Source organism: Amblyraja radiata, chromosome 38, assembly GCF_010909765.2.
Source record: "Amblyraja radiata isolate CabotCenter1 chromosome 38, sAmbRad1.1.pri, whole genome shotgun sequence".
Taxonomy (NCBI): Eukaryota; Metazoa; Chordata; class Chondrichthyes; order Rajiformes; family Rajidae; genus Amblyraja; species Amblyraja radiata.
Genome location: NC_045993.1, coordinates 2,046,188 through 2,065,902, shown reverse-complemented (window position 1 = coordinate 2,065,902; position 19,715 = coordinate 2,046,188). Strand labels below are relative to the sequence as shown.

The window sequence follows — 19,715 nt, the reverse complement described above, 5'->3', positions numbered from 1 at the left end:
CTAACACTCAGCATCAACTGAACCCTCATTCCCTCCCCATAGATGTGACCAGAATTACTGGCTGCTTCCAGCATTTTCTGTTTTTAATTCAGATTTTCAGCATCTGCCGTTTTATTGTGTCTTGCCCTGAGGGCAATTACGTTTATCAAAATCACATAAAGATGGGAGAGATATGTTTTTGATATTCCAGCCCAAGTTACAAGAGATGCTCCCTCTGGGAAATGGCTGAACTGCTCCGGCTTAATGATGTTGACATAACTGCAGGTCACTGGTTCCCCAAAGAGGTGACCTCACTCGGAGGTCAGTAATAAAGCAGGGAACATGTTCTGTGCTTGTCAGTGGGGCTGTGAGGCTGATGATCTTTTGCTTGTCAGCGGGTCCAAGTGATCATGCACATAATGACGTGGTAAAGTCCCTGGTGTACACAACTCCTGACTTTTTTGGAATTGTTGAGGCAGAAAGCTTCTTTACGACATTGTTTATTTTATTATATCTTTCCCTCTCCGTCCACCCATCTCCTTTCATCAGACCCCCACCTGACCCTTGCTTCCGCTCTCATGTACCATCACCAATCTTTGTTGCCTTCCCAGCCAGCCCCTGGGCTCACAGAGGTATTGCGGTGTTTGGAGGAATGACAAGTGCTTATCTCTGTCATAGCACATACCTAGTATGCCAGTTATCTGCCATATGGGAGATCTGATGGAAGTATATTAAATTATGAGAGGCATAGATAGGGTAGACAGTCAGAACCTTTTTTCCAAGACGGATATGTCAAGGACTAGCGGTAGAGTTGCTGCCTTACAGTGAATGCAGCGCCGGAGACCTGGATTCGATCCAGACCACGGGTGCTGTCTGTGCAGAGTTTGTACGTTCCCCCCGTGACCTGCCTCGGTTTTCTCCGAGATCTTTGGTTTCCTCCCACGCCCCAAAGACGTACAGATTTGTAGGTTAATTGGCTTGGTAAATGTAAAAATTGTCACTAGTGTGTGTAGGATAGTGTTAATGTTAATGGGATTGCTGGTCGGCGCGGACCCGGTGAGCCGAAGGGACTGTTCCGCCTGTATCTCCAAACTACACTAAATTAAACTAGCACGCATAGATTTAAGGTGAGAGGGGCAAAGTTTATAAAAGATGTGCGGTGAAAGTTTGTATGCAGAGGGTGGTGGGTGCCTGGAACTCACTGCCAGGGGTGGTGGTGGAGGCAGATATGATAGTGGCGTTAATGAGATTTTAGGTAGACACATATATACGAAGCATATGGAGCACATGCAGACAGAGGAGATTAGGTTAGCATGGCATCATGTTCGGCATGGACATTGTAGGCCAAAGGGCCTGTTCCAATAGCATAGCTATTGGGAGCGCCGTTGAGTATGGCTGCCCAGCCTGCAGCTGTCTGTCCTTTCACCCTTTTTTTATTTTTAGTGTGTCAACGTTTTTGTCTTGGAGGTCTTCTATTCTTTTATGTGGTGGTGGGGGTGGGGGGAAGGGGGAAACTGCTTTTCTCAATCCCTACCTGGTCGGAGACGCAGCTTCGCCCTCTCCTCGCGGCCTACCATCTGGACTGGAGCGGCATTTCCTGTCGGGACCGGCCAGAACACACACACACACATTTGCACATATTCAAATACAGGCAGGCATTCTCACTCTGCCCTGAGATCTGTGTGGAGATGTTTTAAGAAACTATCACTTTTTATCAAGAATAAGTGAGGCTAATGAAGTAAGGCTCTGCTTCCAGAACACCTGTGCTAATTCTGCTGACTTTATCGCTCAGTAATGTGTTCCTTTGAGACTGGAATGAAATGGAAAGAAACATGCCAAAGGGGGACATTTCCTCCTGTTTGTATTGGAGGAAGTGAATATCATGTTTTTTGTATTTGTTTGTGGATCTGCTAGTGTTTGGTGTGGAGTAGACCAGAAGCTGCTGAATTGTACCAGGTCCCTTGGTGGCCTGAGGCAGCAGCAATAAACAGGGTTTCATACAGAGCCAAGTTCGAGACTTAGAGAAACACAGAATGACAACTGGCCCTTTGGCCCACTGAGTATACACTAGTTATCAAACTCCCGTCTACACTAATCTTAACCCAACCTATTCTATTCTCCTCACATTCTCAAGTTACGGTGGCCAATTAACCAGCCAACCCAGATGTCTTTGGGTTGTGGGAGGAAACTGAAGCATTCAGAGGCAACACATGTGGCCTGAGAGAACATATGCAAGCTCCACACAAACAGCACCAGAGAGCAAGATTGAACCACATTCTTTTGAGCTGTTAGGCAGCAACACCACTAACTGCTACTGTGTCTTGGAATCAATTCCAGGGGAGAAAATAAGCTTTCACGTAGAAAAGGACAGATTAATCAGGGACGTTTGTTGAAGAAAGAACTGCAGATGTTGGAAAAATCGAAGGGAGACAAAAATGTTGGACGAACTCAGCGGGTGAGGCAGTCTCTATGGAGAGAAGGAATAGGTGACGTTTCAGGTCGAGACTCTTCTTCAGACTGACAGTCAGTGTGGATTTGGTACTGGAAGCTCTATTCTTTACGTGGATACAAAGTACAGTTAGATTAAGACACAAAATGTTGGAGGAACTCAGCAGATTCAGGCAGCATTTGCAAAGGGAATAGACAGATGACATAGTTGGTTGATCTTTTTTGCGATGGGAACAAGGACTACAAATGAGGGCATTGCTTTGATGTAGTATACAGGGATTGCAGCAAAGCTGTTTAGTTTAGTTGAGAGATATAGTGTGGAAACAGGCCGTTCGGCCCACTGAGTCCATGCCAGCCAACACTATTCTATCCCACATGCTAGGAACAATTTGCAGAAGCCAATTAACCTACAAACCTACACGTCTTTGGAGCATATCCTCAAGATATGGACGTTTTGACAAAGTTCCACATGGGAGGCTAGTTAAACACTTTGGATCTAATTTCCTTGGGAGAGTGACAAACTAAATCCAAAATCGGCTTAGTGGGAGGAATCAAACTCAAGTTCAAGTTCTTCAAGTTCAAGCTCACAAGTTCAAGTTCAAGTTCAAGCTCACATTTATTGTCACATGCACCAATTAAGGTAAAGTGATATTTGAGTTGCCATACATGATAAATTTAACATAAATATCCACCACAGTGGAATCAACGTTCCTCACTGTGATGGAAGGTAATAAAGTTCAGTCATCTTGACATAAATCTACAGATGTGCAAAGAAGTAGATAAACCAACTGCCCTATAATTAGCTTATCTTTACTACAGGCCAGAGGAAGTGGATACAATTATGACTTTTAAAAGGTATTTGGACAAATATATGGATAATAAGGGTTTAGAAATCTATGTGCCATGTGCATGCAAATAGGACTATATCAGTATGCCAACTTGGGCAGCAAGGACAAGGTGGGCCGAAGGTGCTGTATAGCTCTATGACCCAGTGCTGGGAGGTCTTTCTCAACTGCAGGGTCATGTAGGGCTGAATAGCCAGTGTGGTAAACTTTCCATGATTCAGTTCTTTGAGCAAACACAATTGAAAAAAAAATCTTGACATTCAAGGAATTGGTGTTTTTATTTCCCCACTTTCATGTACTTTGAACATCCTCAAGATGTGGAAGTTGTTTCTTGTTCCATTGAGTTTAATTTCCACAGGCCCCCAACTCACAAAGTTCACTCACCACCAGCATGAGCAGTGACATGGTCAGCGAGAAGCTGGAAGATAAATATCTGCACAGTTTAGGATTACAGACCATCAGTGCGAGTTCAAAGCTGTAACACAAGTTATGGGCTCTGTCCATTTCGCTGCCGCTTGGATTTTGATATTTGTCTTGGCAGTTCTTGAGACCCTTAATCATGTCAGGGGCCGTGAGTCAGCTTTCAGCGCTATTAGTCTGGAGTCTCAGCTCTGTCGCCTTGAAGCTGCAAAAACATGAATTTTGGCAAATTTCCAATTCTGCGCTAAAGCCCGTAACTGGTCCCGGTGTGCTAGGCTGCTGTTCATGGAGTATGTGCCTAGATATTGGGTGAGGCTGTGGAGCCCTGGATACCATATCTGGTCTGAGCCCCAGATACAACAGTGAGGAGTTCTGCATCTTACTGAAGCCACGTTAGCTCTCAGGTCAGTTGAGATGGTACCTTGGTTACCTTTTGAAGAAATGTCTCCTACTCCACAAATACCTGCTAAGAGTATTGCTTCTACTCATGGTTCATGGGCCATTCCAGATTATGAGTATCTTCCCATCTCTCTTCACCATAGCCTTTAATATTCCATATGTCCTTCCACTCCTCCCCTTTTCATGCACCAATGCAGGTTTCTCCACATTATTGAATACTTCTGTGTAAATGAGGCAAAGCCATCTCATTCATCTTTAATGTAAAGCCAAATGATTTGTTGGTCCCAAGTTTATTCTGCTTATGTTTTTTTAATATGTCAGAATCACATTAACCTTCAGCACACCATCTCAAGTCATCTCACTACATCACCCCTAACATTTTCTATTATCTGTACAAAGTGCTGGAATAGCTCAATGGGTCAGGCGGCATCTCTGGAGGTCATGGATCGGCAATATTTCAGACTGAAGAAGCTTCCCCTGTCCATGTCCTCCAGAGATGCTGCCTAACCCGCTGAGTTACTCTAGCATATTCTACACAAGACTGCAGCATCTACAGTTCCTTGTGACTCTATTCTAATATCCATGACAGTGCTATTTTCCTCTTAGATTAATAGCTTACCAAATATGTTTCTTTTCAATGTTAAATGTCTTTATGTTTTCTGATGCATGCCATAGCCACCACATTAATTTCCTGTGTCTATCACCAACTACTAAGGAATACAATAATGATTCCAATTGTCATTATCCATACGGTTTGTAAACCCTATGTCCCTCTGGGATCTCTTTTATTTTCTCTTTTATATTTTTTAATATTTAGTTTTGCATTTTCTGTTTGCCTTCCTAACCGTTTGTTTTGGCTTTTTTTCCTAGCCCATTGGTATTCCCAAGTGTCAACCCTCTCCTTTGCTGACTGGTCATTTTATGCCTGTATTTTTTTGGTTTCATCCTAACTCTAACCTCATCCACATTGTTTCCTTGTTTTTCTTAGTGAGATGGATTTTCCTTGAACTCTGTGAATAAATGTTTCCACTGCTAGCTTTTTTTTTGCCAATGACATTTTCATACTTTTCATCTTAGTTTCGTAATTAACCAACAATTAGAACCGTCCACATATGTCCATGCAATTCAGTTTGTTTTTTCAACCATCTAAATATCTGAATCCTTTAATTACTGAGCGCCAAGCCAGATCTGGTGTTAAATTACATTGATGGAAGGTTTAACAAAAGGAGGGTTATACTTTTATGCATTAGAAATGAATGAGTTGGCTTTGTTTCACATCATACACCTGCTGCACACAGATTGAAGCTGTCAAGCCAATTTCAAGGAGCAGTAAGTAGCCCCGAGGTTTCCAATAAATGTTTTTCCTGAACCTTGTTCATCCTCTGCTCTATAATTTTTCTGCATGGCTTCACCAGATAGTGTTAGGAACAAGAGGTTTAAAGGCCAGAGCCCACGTACTAGAGATGAAAGCTGCAGACATTGGATATTGGAGACAATAACAGAGAATGCTGGAAACACTCAACAGTCAACATTTCAGGACACTTCGGCAGAACTCCACTTGCTTGTTCATGCAGAGCCACGAATTAGGAACAGGAATAGACCACTGGACTTCTCCTGCCTGCTCCTCCATTTCATAACATTGCGGCTGTTCGTAACCTCAACTCCACATTCTCACATCACCTCAATGGCTCATCACTTCCTTACCTTTTCAAGTATCTACCTATCTCTGCCTTAAAAATATTCAGAAACTGCTTCCATCACCCTTTGAGGAAGAGAGTGCATGGACTTCTGAAATATTTTATAAAATCACCTCATCTTCAGCTTATTTTTATTTCCCCTCATTTTTAAACAATGCCCCCAAGTTCTAAATCAACACGAGGAAACTTCCTCTTTACATTCATCCTTTCAAGATCCCTCATGATCTTGTCTGTTTCAATCAAGTGCAGCCTTTTTTCTCAGGAAACACAACACCTATTCCTTCCATTGTCTACACATGGTAAAATGCAAGACCACATGGAGCAGGATAGTCCAGGTGTAGAGGCCATTGTGTGTTGAGTTGTCTCTCCTCTGATGTAGGAGTACAAACATTGGCCTGGTGCAGGAAACGTGGAGAGAAAGGCCATTCAACTTGTGTACCAAACTGTGCAGGCCACGACAACTGAGCACAATGTGTAGGCAGGAATTGCAGATGCTGGTTTATACCGCAGATAGACACAAAGTATTGAAGTAGCTCAGCACATCAGACTGCATCTCTGGAGAAAAGGAATAGGTGACATTTTGGTTCGATTTGGGTCGGGTCATGGCTGAAGAAGGGTTCTGACCAAAAATGTCGCCTATTCCTTTTCTCCAAAGATGTTGCCTGACCCGCTGAGTTACCACAGCACTTTGCATTTATCTTCAGCTGAGCATAAGGAGAGATTCGACTGTGTTGATTACTGTTGCTGAATGGCTTCCACACGCTCATGTTGAAAGGCAAGCAGTTAGGACCTGAGAACAGCTTATGTGAAAGGCACAGAAGAGTGGTGCTGAGGCCAAGATTGGGGGGAAGGTGGGAAAAGGGTCTCAACCGCACCTGCCCATTCCCTCCACACATGCAGATATCGTGTATCTCTATGTCTCTATTCCAATTTATTATGCTTATTATACAGGCAGTCACCAGCTCCAAAGGTCATCTCCCTTTAGACAATTTCTCCTGAAAGATCAAGTATCACAGGTTGCAGCCCAACTCATTGGAAAGGTATTCATGGAAGGCAGAAGGCTCGGAATTCTTTAGCAGCCTGCGATGCAAGGTTGCAGCTAATTTTATAAATAGACACTTTGTTCCATTTGGTCTGGGAAACGGCAAATTCTCACAGAGTCGGAAAGTTATTGCCGAAAGTGTCCCGAACCTTTGTCCATGTCAGCTTCACACAGGCTTGCAATACATTCATCAGTGGCAGCCAACAGGGACCCATTAACTGGCAGAGCCTTCAAACGGCCAATGAGGATGTATTGTTTGCTACCCTGGGCTATATTAGGTATTATTGGGCATTGATAAAATAAGCAAGATGTTATGTTATTAACCGTGCTGTTGCAGAGTCAGACGTTCACTGTGTAAGCTTGCAAAAGTCGACAAAGTTGCTGAAACGAGGAGGAATCCGAAATAAAGCAGCTGGCATGCAACTAGTTCACCCACCTGCACTGGTTGAGTAGGCTGCATGCTCACCTCTACAACAGAAGATTGCTGGTTCGTCAGGACTGGGGCATAGATTTGCAGACTGCCACTCAGTGCAGATCTGAGGGAGCACTGAAGTCTGTTGGTCTATTCCCTCCACTGATGTTTCCTGACCTGTTGAGTTCCTTTAGCATTTTGTGTCCAGCATCTCCAGTTACAGTCAGACAGCATGGAAACAGGCCCTTCGGCCCAACCTACCCTTGCCAACCAAGATGCGCCACTAGTCCCACCTGCCTTTGTTTGGGCCATATCCTTCTAAACCTCTCCTACCATATACCAGTCTAAATGTCTTTTAAATGTTGATATAGTACCTGACTTAACCACCTCCTCTGGCAGCTTCTTCCATTTACCCACCTGTGTTAAAAAGTTGCCCCTCAGATTCCTTTTAAATTTTTCCCCTCTCACCTTAAATCTATGTCTTCTGATTCTTGATCCCCTTACTCTAGGTAAAAGACTCTGCGCATTCACCCTATCTATTCCCCTCATGATTTTATAAGACTCTACAAGATTACCCCTTAGCCTCCTGCCTGTCGAACCTCTTCCTATAGCTCACCTCCTCAAGTTCTGGCAACATCAGAACGTTTCTTGTGCCTTTGAGTATTGAAGGCTACATGATAAGATCTCAGACTGTGGTCCCCTTTACCCTCCCAGATATCATACATTCTTTCGCTAGATTTAACCTTTGACTTTCTAGTTTAAGTTTCAGCCCACACCCAGGACTCAAGGACTATGCACCCTGGGATCACTTGGTGCTAGTGTCCTACCTACAATGTGGGGTCATCCACTGATGCAAGGTACACCCTGGGAGGCAGATGGTGATGGTTTCCCACACCCAAGTTGATGATGATGTCTCAGACCCTGGAGTCATGGTGGAGATACCCTGCTATTGGGGGTGATAGTGATGGTTTCCTACACCCTGGGTGAGGAAGATACCTTTCACTGTGGAATCAGTTGGTGATAGTCTTCCTTGGACTTGGATGGCGATGGTGCTGGGCATTGTGGACTTAGTTGGTGATGTGATGGTGGATTTAGTTAATGATAATGGACCTACTTGGCGATTTCGCCTTGCATTATGGATTTATTGGTGCCCTTCAGTTTGGGCTTAAGTGATGACAATAGCAAGTGACATGGGCATGAATCGCAGAGTCCCCTTAATGTCAAGGATGGAAACTCTTGACTTGGGGAAAAGGACAGTTTCTTGGGTGAGAATATTGGATCTTGCCATATCTGCCACATTTCTGAATAGCTTCTTTCACCCACCATGCACGTACGTATCCCAACTGCGCACACCTCATCCCATCAGCTGGACAATGACTGGGCCACAGGATGAATGAGTTAACATTTGGAGGTCAGTAACACACTCCTGTTCATGGTATTTATATCCACACATCATGGTCTGTGAGGCTGCAAGGTCGGTATACTGTTGACGGAAACTAGTCTATTCTTTCAAGAAGTGGGGAAACAATGTCAAAGAAAGAAATACTATTCTTAGCCTTTGTTTTCCTTCTAAAAGTTGGAAGGAAAACAGTCAGCAAAGAATTCCACATCACTTCCAGGATTGGCCCTGTGGAATAATGATAAGGAAAGTCGTGGTATCCAAATGTGGAAACTCCAGCTGGACCCTTTTTGCATTCCAATGAAATTCATCTACCTGCTTGTTTTAACAGTGGCCTGTCCATCAACTTATTGCGTTCAAATAGCAAACACATTATATGCCTTCAAGCTTAGCTCTTTGATCCTGTCCTAACACAGGTGGTGAGACAAGATAATGATCACAGCCTCAATATAATTGCCCCTTTACTGGTGGACCTCTCTCACCGAACCCTCACTGTAATGGTTTGTAACTTGTAGCTAAAAGATGCCAGTGTGTCCATGGAACTAGAAAAGGATGTATATGTATCAGTCTGAAGAAGGGTTTCGGCCCGAAACGTTGCCTATTTCCTTCACTCCATAGATGCTGCTGCACCCGCTGCGTTTCTCCAGCATTTTGTGTACCTATATGTATCCTATACCTGTTTTGCAGAGAAAAGTTGGCATCTGAATTCTGGTAGAAGACTTGACCATTCTCTATATATTTTTTCTAGCGCTTCTGTACCTCTGTTATATTGAGACATGAAGGGTGCACTATACTTTAACAAAGGTTCTTAAATTCCTCCTTAAGTTTAATGTAGATTTTCTGTTTAGTGACTACACAATTCCCTTGTTCTATGCAAACCTCTCCAACCTTCACCTCTCCAGAAAACAGAAAACGGACTTGTTTTTTTTTCCTTTCCAAATCCTGACAAAGGTTCCTGGACCTGGAACCTAAATGTTTCTCTCTCCACAGATGCTGCCTGATCAACTAAGAGTTTCTGGCATTTCCTGCTTTTATTTCTGGCTTTTCTTCTACTAGGTACTATTTCCTAGTTCTAGTTTGCATTCTCTCACCTTGTTGGTAACTCTGAAAGAAGTACCTACAAATGGTCATTTCCCACAAATCAAGTCAAGAGTGTTTTATAGTCATATGTCCCAAATAAAAATGGAATTGTTCTATCTGGGACATATGACAATAAAACACTCTTGACTATTTTGTATCCAGTCCCATTTGGCAGTTATTTCTTCCATATTATTCTTCCTTGCGCTTGTAAAACTTCATTTCAAAAGTCCAGAGGACATAGGTTTAAGGTGAAGGGAAAAAGATTTGATAGGAATCTGAGGGGTAACCTTTTCACACAAAGGGTGGTGGGTGTATGGAACAAGCTGCCAGAGGAGATAGTTGAGGCAGGGACTATCCCAACATTTAAGAAACAGTTAGACATTTACATGGATAGGACAGGTTTGGAGGGATATGGACCAAACGCAGGCAGGTGGGACTAGTGTAGCTGGGACATTTTCTTTGAAACTGTTACGTTGGAGTCCTGAGAACTATATTCTGCACTCTAATTTTGTCTTTGCTCTATCTTTAATACTTGAGTTCAGCTAGATTGTATTTATAGTATGTGTAGTTTTATAAGGGTTGATTGGATAGCACACAAAGCCACTCGTGGTCTTCTACGCCTCTATCATTTCTCAATCAGTCTTCTCCAGTCCAATCTTGGAGCTGAAATCCCTCAACCTGAGATCTGTCATGCACTCTTTCTTGGACCTAACAGCTGTGGATGGAATATGTGGCATGTCCTGATGTAGAAAAAGGAACTGCAGATGCTGGATTACACCAAAGAAAGACACAAGATGCTGGGGTAATTCAGCGGGTCAGGCAGCATCTCTGGAGAAAGGGAATTGGTGATGTTTTTGGCCGAGACCCTTCATCAGACTGAGAGTCAGGGAGGGGGAAACCAGGTGCATGAGAAGGCACGGAACAAAGCAGAGCTTGCATCAATGACTCAGGAAAAGTGGAGCCCACAATGGTGTATGGTTGACTGCGGATGAGGTGATAACAAAGGGATACAAAATGGTGAAATAAGCAGGAGGACTAGGTTGGGGGAGGGACAGCGAGAGAGGGAATGAAAGGGTTACTTGAAGTTAGAGAAATCAAAATCATGTTGTTGGGTTGTAAGCTGCCGAAGGAAAATATCCTGATGTATTGGAGAGAGCAGACAGAAGATCAACAAGAATTAAATCTACGCCGTAGATGGACCAGGAAGGAACTTAAACATGCTGAGGCTCTGGTAGTGGATGGAGTAGGTTAAGAGCCGACTGTTACATGTTATAGATGTTTATAATTGTGTTTAATCCAGCAATTATTACCTCCTGCAATTATAGTTAATCTGGAAACAACCCCAGCTGCAGATGTTTCTTGGTCATGTTTCCACTTGCGCTGATCTCCAGGTCAAATCCACAACATGCCAGGAAATGACAACAAGCTGCTCCTTAGAATCTCTCTTGCTGATTGGAATGCAAAAGTATACTTTTTTTTTGGAAGATGAGAGAATTATGTAACATTGGAAATTCATAACCCTGGACATAGATGTTTGTTTTAGTGAAGATAAAGGTCACTGTATGGTCCCTGCAATGCTCTTCATGACACTGAAATGCATTGCATTGAAACTAGCCTGAATGGCAAATGCATTGCAGTGGAAATGGAACAATGCTGGTATTATATTGGGACTATGTTATATTGGGATTGCATTACATAGTAAATGTTGAAAATAGGTTTAGTTTGATTATTGTCATGCACCATATTACAGTGAAAAGCATTGTTTAAACTTTAGACTGGGTGCTATCCAAACTGATCAAATATACCATACATAAATAAAATCAAGTCAAACTCAAGTACAATAGATACAACAAAGGTGGCAAATATGGTTCTCATCATTGTAGTGTATCAGTACCAAAAACAACGTCTCATGTCTGCAGTGGGGTAGAGGTTAATCGGATAATACCCTAGCTTAAGGTAAGACCTTTCAGAAGCCTGACAACAGAGGGGAAGAAGGGAAGAAGCTGCAATAGACAGGGGGAGTACTGTACTGGAAGCATACTATTCAGGAAGTCCACTGCACCAAAAATGGTAATGGATGGCATTGGGAATGTGTTGCATTGGAAACGCACTAAACTGAAACTGCACTGCACTAGAATGGCAACAAACTGAAACTAGGCTGCAGGAAGGCAGAGCTACACTTTACTGGATTGGATTGCATAAAAAATAACCAACAAGCTTTGGAACTAAACAACATTGGAACTGTCCACAGGTGCGACTCCTAACTCCAGTTTCCTATCATTTTTATTCTCCAATCTCCTTTGGTAATTCCAGAGAACAATTCTGCATTTTCACGACTTTTAGACATTTTTTACTTCACAGCATCACCCTATTCATTATTGAATCTATTCTGTATCCCACCCTTTCATAGAGCTTGCATCTGGTCCTCAATATTTACGGTCTGATGAATAGTTATCAACTTGAGACATTGATACGTTCTCTCTCTCAACTGGTGCTGCCTGATCTGCTGGATATTTCCAACATTTTGCAATGCAACTTCAGATTTACAGCATCTGTAATTTTCTTATGATTTCTTATGATTGACACCCTCTGAAATGGACATTTAAAAGACTTCTGGACAGGTACATGACTAAGAAAGGTTTAGAGAAATAAGTGCCAGGGGCAGGTAAATGAGTCCAAATGAGACCTACTTGGATGGGGCATCTTGGTCAGCATAGACTAGTTGGGCCGCCGAATGACTTTCCATGATGAGCAAGCCATTCAGTTCAAAACTAATGAATAATGGGCAATATACCATATCAATGATAACCAACCAATCATATCAATGATACATAATTCCCTGGAATGAATCATGAATTAAAAAAAATACATGAAGGCATTGGGCAAATGAGTTGGAGACAAGTGATCTAGCCAACTCGCATAATATTTAAGAAGTCTTCAGGCAATCACTTGTATTGCCAAGAATTTGAAGGTCTATGGATAAAATGTGACCAGAATATATAATGACCAGAGTGGACATGGTGGGCTGAGGACCTGTTTCTGTGCTGTACATAACTGTGATCCTGTATAGAAAGTTTATTTTTTTGACAGTGAGCTTTTGGTTGAATTACACTCGGAGGAGATTCAATGACAACTTCCATTAAAAAATGTTTTTAAGATACAAAGTGCTGGAGTAACTCAGCGGGTCAGGCAGCATCCCCGGAGAATGGATAGGTAACATTTTGGGTTGAGACCCTTTTTCAGACTGATTGTAGGGAGGAACAAATCTGGAACCTTTCCTGTATCCACCGATCACTTGCTAGATTTTGTCCAGCTCCCCCTCTCTTCCAAGTTTCTCTTCCCCCCTCTACAATCAGTCTAAAAAAGGGTCCCGACCCAAAACATCGCCTATCAATGTTCTCCAGAGATGCTGCCTGACCCGCTGAGTAACTCCAGCACTTTGCATCTTTTTGTTTGGTACACCAGCATCTGCAGTTCTTTGTATCTACTCTTTTATAAAGGGATAGATAATTGACTGCTGTAAATTTGCAAATCAGAGGGATTCATGTGTGTCGAAACTGACAGGACATGTTGTGTTCTTCAATTTAATCACAGGATGTGGATATCACCAGCATTTAACACCCTCTGCCACTACCCCCATCGATTTGAGTGCAATTGCACTTTGTAGTGAAGAAACGACGGCACTGCTGTGCTCTGGAGTCATGTATCGCCCAGACCAGGTAGGAAGAGCAGCTTCCCTTCCCTGAAGGGCATGGGTGAACTAAACTGTGTACAACAACTCAGTGGTCTGGTCATTGTCACAATTCCAATCTTATATTTATCCAACTGGGACTGGTCGATGCAGTGAGATGGAGTTCTGTGGTCGACGTCACATTGCACGAGGACGTTAAAAAAAACACCCCTGCCCTGAGGCAGATGAACACTGACCATGTGGAAGATGCCACCTCCTAGGGGGGAGACTAGGGGTTTGCTGTAAAGGGCTAATCATACTGGGAAGAAACCAGTATTCGCATATACACACACACAAACATATACACTATCTCTAACACACACATACTCACATTCTTATGCACACATTCTTACAGATACTTGCATGCACACTCACACATGCACACTCAAACACACATACCCCCCCACGGGCACACTCACATAGACACTCTTGCACACTCATTCCTGCACAAGCATATTCACACACACTCTCACAAGTACAGTCATACACATGTACACTCACATACACCTACTCACATGGGCAAGCTTATTGTCTCACACAAAGACAGATACACATGCCCATATATAGGCACTCTCACACAGACACTGACATTAATGTGAAAAACCATACATCACTCTCACATAGGTATTCAGAGACACATGCACACATTCACAAATACTACCACACAAGACATAAATACTCTGACGTACTAGCAAATCTTACAATCCCACACATGCATACACAAATGCTCACATACACACACAAACAAAACACACACATAATTCAGTTGGTTTATTGTCACGTGTACCGAGGTACAGTGAAAAGCTTTTGTTGCGTGCTAACCAGTCAGCGGAAAGACAATACATGATTACCATCGAGCCATTGACAGTGTACAGATACTTGATAATCCCTCATGCATACACACCCAACTGTCTCATACCCGCAATCATGCACTCACACCCCCCCCCCCCCCCACACCCCCACAACACACCCCCCCCCCCCCCCACACACACACACACACACACACACACACACACACACACACACACACACACACACACACATCGTTCTTACAGGACTTGATAAAGTTGACACGAGAGTTGATGTTTCCCCTTGCTGGGGTATCTAAAGCAGGAGGTCATGGCATCAAAATCATGTTGCTCAATTAGCTTGGAGATGGGAAGAATTTTCCAGAGGGTGGAATCTTGGAAATTCCCAATGCAAGTGGCTCCATAACTGAAGATATTCAGCTACCCAAGCAGGATATGAGATGGCAAATGTTTTAGACGGTGAGGGAACCAAGGGGTATGGAGCTAGTGCAGGAGAAATGTACTGAGGGAAAAGGTCAGCCATGATTGAACTGAACGGCAGACCAGGCTCAAGAGACTGAATGGCCGACTCCTGTATCTGATGTTTTTATCTTTCCCATTGCTTCTGCAATCGGTCCCCATGCTTGTCCCCGTTCAAAAAAAAAACCTCAATGTATACATATCTTCAGCGGAGCTCTGACCTCGGGAAATATATTCCAGGACCTTTGCAAGGACTTGGCTCCAGCATGCAGGAAATGCCTGCGGCTATTTAGGCTGATTGAGCTACCGAAATATTTTCACTAATGCAAAGCTTATGGACATTATCAGTCTCTGCTACTGTCTGTCTGACAACGCATGAACTGCCAGACCTCCGACCATATAATGTTACAAATAATCAACAGTAAATAAACTACTTCCTCAAACAGCAACGGAGACCATGACAAATGTCAATAATATATATGGGATCGATAGAGTTTCATTATTTGAATATGTTAGTAGATATAAAAGATGTGCAGTGAGGTCTTCTGTCAGCCAAAGGTTTATTAAATTATGAAGCAACCAATGTATCGGCAAGATCTAGAATAGATCAGGCAATTGCTTGCCCTCTGTCCACCAGGGCTGGCTGCATCTCCCTGTTGCTTGCTATTTTAACACCTCTTCCCATTCCCATACCGACTTGTCTGTCCTGGGTCTCCTCCACTGCCAGACCAGGGCCACACATAAACAGGAGGAACAGCACCTCTTATTCCGCTTGGATAGTTTACATCCCAATGGTATGAACATTGTACTCTCCAATCTCAGCAAGTCAGGCAGCATCCATTAACCAATGCTTGGCCCATATCCCTCTAAGCTTTTCCTATCTACGTACCTGTCTAAATGTATTTTAAACATTGTAATCGTATCTGCCTCTACCTCTTCCTCTGGCAGCGTGTTCCATACACCCAGCACTCTGTGGGATAACCATTCCCCTCGGATCTACTATAAATCTTGCTCCACTCACCTTAAACCTATTCCCTCCAGGTCTTTACCCTAAGAAACAGATTATGACCATACATCTGTCTATGCTCCTTAGGTTTTTACAAATCTATAAAAAATCACCCCACAACTTTCTGAAAAATATCACAGCTTCTCCAGCCTGTCCTTATAACTCAAGCCCTCCATACTTGTAAACCTTTTCTGCATCCTTTCCAGTTTAATCACATCCTTCCTATAGCTGGGCGACCAGAATTGAACAGCGCACGATACTCCCAAGTGCAGTCCCATCAACATCTTGTACGGCTGAAACATGACGTCCAACTATTGTACTCATTGCCCTGTCTGATGAAGCCAAGCGTGCCAAGCGCCTTTGTCACCTCCCAGCATACCTATGTCACCAATTTCAGGGAACTATGTAATTGCTTATCTATTTCCTTCTCCCACATTCCCATCAACTCCCTGCGATTCTCCCACCACCGTCCTGCATTTGAGTAATTTACAATGCCATAGAGTCATACAGCACAGAAGTGATTCCTTTGGCCAAACTGGCCCATGCAGACCAAGATAACCTATATAAGGCAGTCCCATTTGGCCCATATCCCTCTAAATCTTTCCTACTCATGCCGATGGTAGACCAGTCAACTGACCAACCTGCACATGTTTGGGATGAGAGAAGAAAGCCATCTGATCACGGAGAACATGCAAATTTCACACAGACAGTGGCCGAGATCAGAGTGTGTCCAAGTCCCAGGTTGTCTGATACAGCAGATACAATAACTGGCCCCAACTGTATTTGAAATTTTAAAAGAAAGTGCTGAAGTAACTCAGTGGGGGCAAGCAGTGGACATGAATAGGCAATGAATCTGTAGTGGACATGAATAGGCAATGTTTCTAGTTGGGATCTTTCTTCAGACTAATTGTAGTCAGGGAGAGAAAGCTGGAAGAGTGATGGGGCAGAATAAAGTCTAGCAAGTGACAGGTGGATACAGGTGAGGTGGCCTGATGGGTGGACAACGGCTAGAGATGAAAAGAAGACAAAAGGCTGTGAGGTAAGGAGAGAAGATACATAAAATGTGAAGCCAGAGGAAGGGGATAGGGGGAAGGGAAAAAAGGGGGCAGGACAGTGGGAGAAATGGGTGTGCATCCAGGTGTGGCACAGTGAAGAGAAGGGGAAGAAAAGTGAGAGTTTCAGGCAGCAGCCACACCATGGTGCTGCCCAGAGGAGGAATTCTCTTGAAGGGGTCAGGGAGGCAACCTTGAGTGGTCATAAATCTTTTACGAGTCAATGAAAACCCAGACTAAACAAGAAGTGGCAGATGGGTTTACCGTGTGATGCACTGTTTAGTTTAGAGATATAGCATGGAAACACTGACCACCCGTTCACACCAGTTCTATGTTATCCAGCTTTTGTACCCACTACCTATACACTCAGGGGCAATTAATCTACAAACCCGCATATCTTTGGGAAGTAGGAGGAAACCAGATCACCCAGAGGAAACCCACGCTGGTCACAGGGAGAACATGCAAATTAAGCACAGACAGCACCCGACGTCAGGATCGAACCCAGGTCTTTGATGCTGTGAGGCAGCAACACTACCAGCTGCGCCCCTGTATAGGTTACTCCTGTAATTCAGTAAGCGTATACATTCATTTTCTGGGATTGCAGCAGCAGGTAGTGCAGATGTCTCACCCCCCCTTCCCCTATCCCCAGGTTTAATCCTAACCTCTGCTGCTGTCTGTGTGGAGTTTGCAAGTTTTTCCTGTGACATAGGCTTTGCCAGGTGCTGCGGTTTCCTCCCCCATCATAAAGATGTACAGATTGTTGGGTTAATTGTCTGTTGTAAATTGCCGCCATAGGTCAGTGTTAGAATCTGTGGGGAAAATAAAATGGGATTAGTGTAGGATTAATGTCAGTGGGTCTTCTTCTTCTTCTTGCGTATGACGTGCACAGCCTAAATATGTCGGACAACTTGTTCTATTTGATCTTATTTGATTGTGCATGCCGGGTTGATGGCATTTGTCGAAACAGGGTGGACCTCGTGAAGGTTGCAATCTCCCACCCCGTCAGTGGGCGTTGATGGTGGGCTGAAGGGCCTGTCTCTCTGCCGAATTACTCTATGACTCTATCTGGGTTTGATCCTGTCCTTAGATGCTGTCTGTGAGGAGTTTGCATGTTCTTCCTGTGACTAAATGTGTTTTCACCGAATACTTTGGTGGGAGAATCAGGTCAAAATCAATGTACATGAGAGAGAGAAATTATTTGGGAGCTAGCATGGCCTCAACGGGTCAAAAGGCCTCTTATATTGCAAGACAATATGAGAGCGATAAATAAATGAACATGAAGATTATGGGTTCAAGTGCACTCCAGCCTTAAAGTCAGATTCATGTCAGCTGACACATTAATTTTAGAAATTACTCATCTCAACTGTATTGAGGAAATATCCATAAATGTATGCAGTTACCAAAAGGATCATTAAATACCCATACCACATGCAGCCTGTAATGATGTAGTGTGAGTATTTACAGCTGGTCCTTTATGTCAGTTGGGCCAATGTATACTTGAAGTAAAATTTCTGCATCACATCAATGCCAATGCATGAACCTGATACCGTCACCTCGTTCTGTTGTGCTTTGAATGGGATATTAAACTGAGGTACTTCTGTCCTCCCAAACAAAGGCGAATGGAGAGAGCAAATGTATTTTACCCAGAGAAGGGGAATCAAGAATCAGAGGACATAGGTTTGAGGTGAGAGGGGATAGATTTAATAAGAACCTGAGGGACACATTTTTCACACAGAGGGCAGTGGGTGTCTGGAACGAGTTGCTAGAGGAGGTAGTTGAGTCAGATACTATAGCAATATTGAAAAGATATTAAGACAGGTAAATAGATTGGAAAGGTTTAGCAGGATAGAGGCCAAACTCAGACAGGTGGGACTACTGGAGAGGGGGTAGCTTGGTCAGATTGGACAAGTGGTGGAATCCCGCACAGTCACAGGGAGAATGTGCAAACGTGCACTAGTGTTCAGGAGTGAACCTGGGTCTCTGGCACTGTGAGGCAGTAGGTCTACCAGCTGTGGCAACATTTAATGTCCACAGTTTTGAACAACACCTCAAAAGGTTCTTCATTGACCATGTGGTACTTTGGAGTTCAAGAAGATGGACACAGAGTTACCAGTGAGTTAGAAATATCACTTTAAGAAAAAGCATCAGACATGTTTGGAGTCTGTTAGCTCCATTATGCAATGTTGTTTTGATCCTGAGTAAAGTTATTTATCCTGCATTGAGATCATAAACACCCTTCTAAGATATCCAACTAAGAATTTTACTAATCCTGCTCTCGGGACAGAACAGTCATGTAAGAGGAAGAAATTAGTGCAATTAAAGCTGAGAACTGCTATTGTACACGTGGCGCCTAGATAATTTCCTCCATCTGCTCTGAATCTGTGGGTTCAAATCCAGTGACAGAGCCATGAGTCCCTAACCGAAGGCACTCCTGTGCAGTAGCTATGGAGTGCTGCACTGTCAGGGCCCAGGTCCATCACAGGTACTGACCACCCCACCATCAAACGGATCTACAGGAGTTGCTGCCTCAAAGATGCAGCCAACAGCATCAAGGACCCACACCACTCTGACCACTCTCATTTCACTCCTGCCATCGGGAGGAAGGTACAGGAACCTGAAAACTGTAATGTTCAGGTTCAGGAACAGCTTCTTCCGTACAGCCATCAGGCTATTAAATACCACAAACTCCAACTAATCTCCAAACTACGAACTGCCTTGAATGCACTAAGGACTTGGACTTTATTTTTTTTTGCATAATATTGTTTGTTTTTTTCATTTATTGAACTTATTTTCTTTATGTTTGTTTATTATATTATCTATTGAGTATTGAAGAAGAGGCTCGACCCAAAACATCACCCATTCATTCTCTGCAGAGATGCTGCCTGTCCCGCTGAGTTACTCCAGCATTTTGTGTCTAACACTGTGTTTACAAACCTGT

General features: G+C 43.4%; 1 long non-coding RNA gene across 1 annotated transcript in view; it reads left to right on the top strand.

The window, feature by feature from the left end:
• LOC116966942 overlaps nucleotides 1-13,434 on the top strand; it is a 45,223-nt gene extending 31,789 nt beyond the window's left edge. Inside the window, exon 3 of the long non-coding RNA XR_004410096.1 lies at nucleotides 13,316-13,434. This is a non-coding gene — a long non-coding RNA (uncharacterized LOC116966942). The remainder of the gene's footprint in view (nucleotides 1-13,315) is intronic.
• The last annotated feature ends 6,281 nt before the right edge of the window (nucleotides 13,435-19,715 follow it).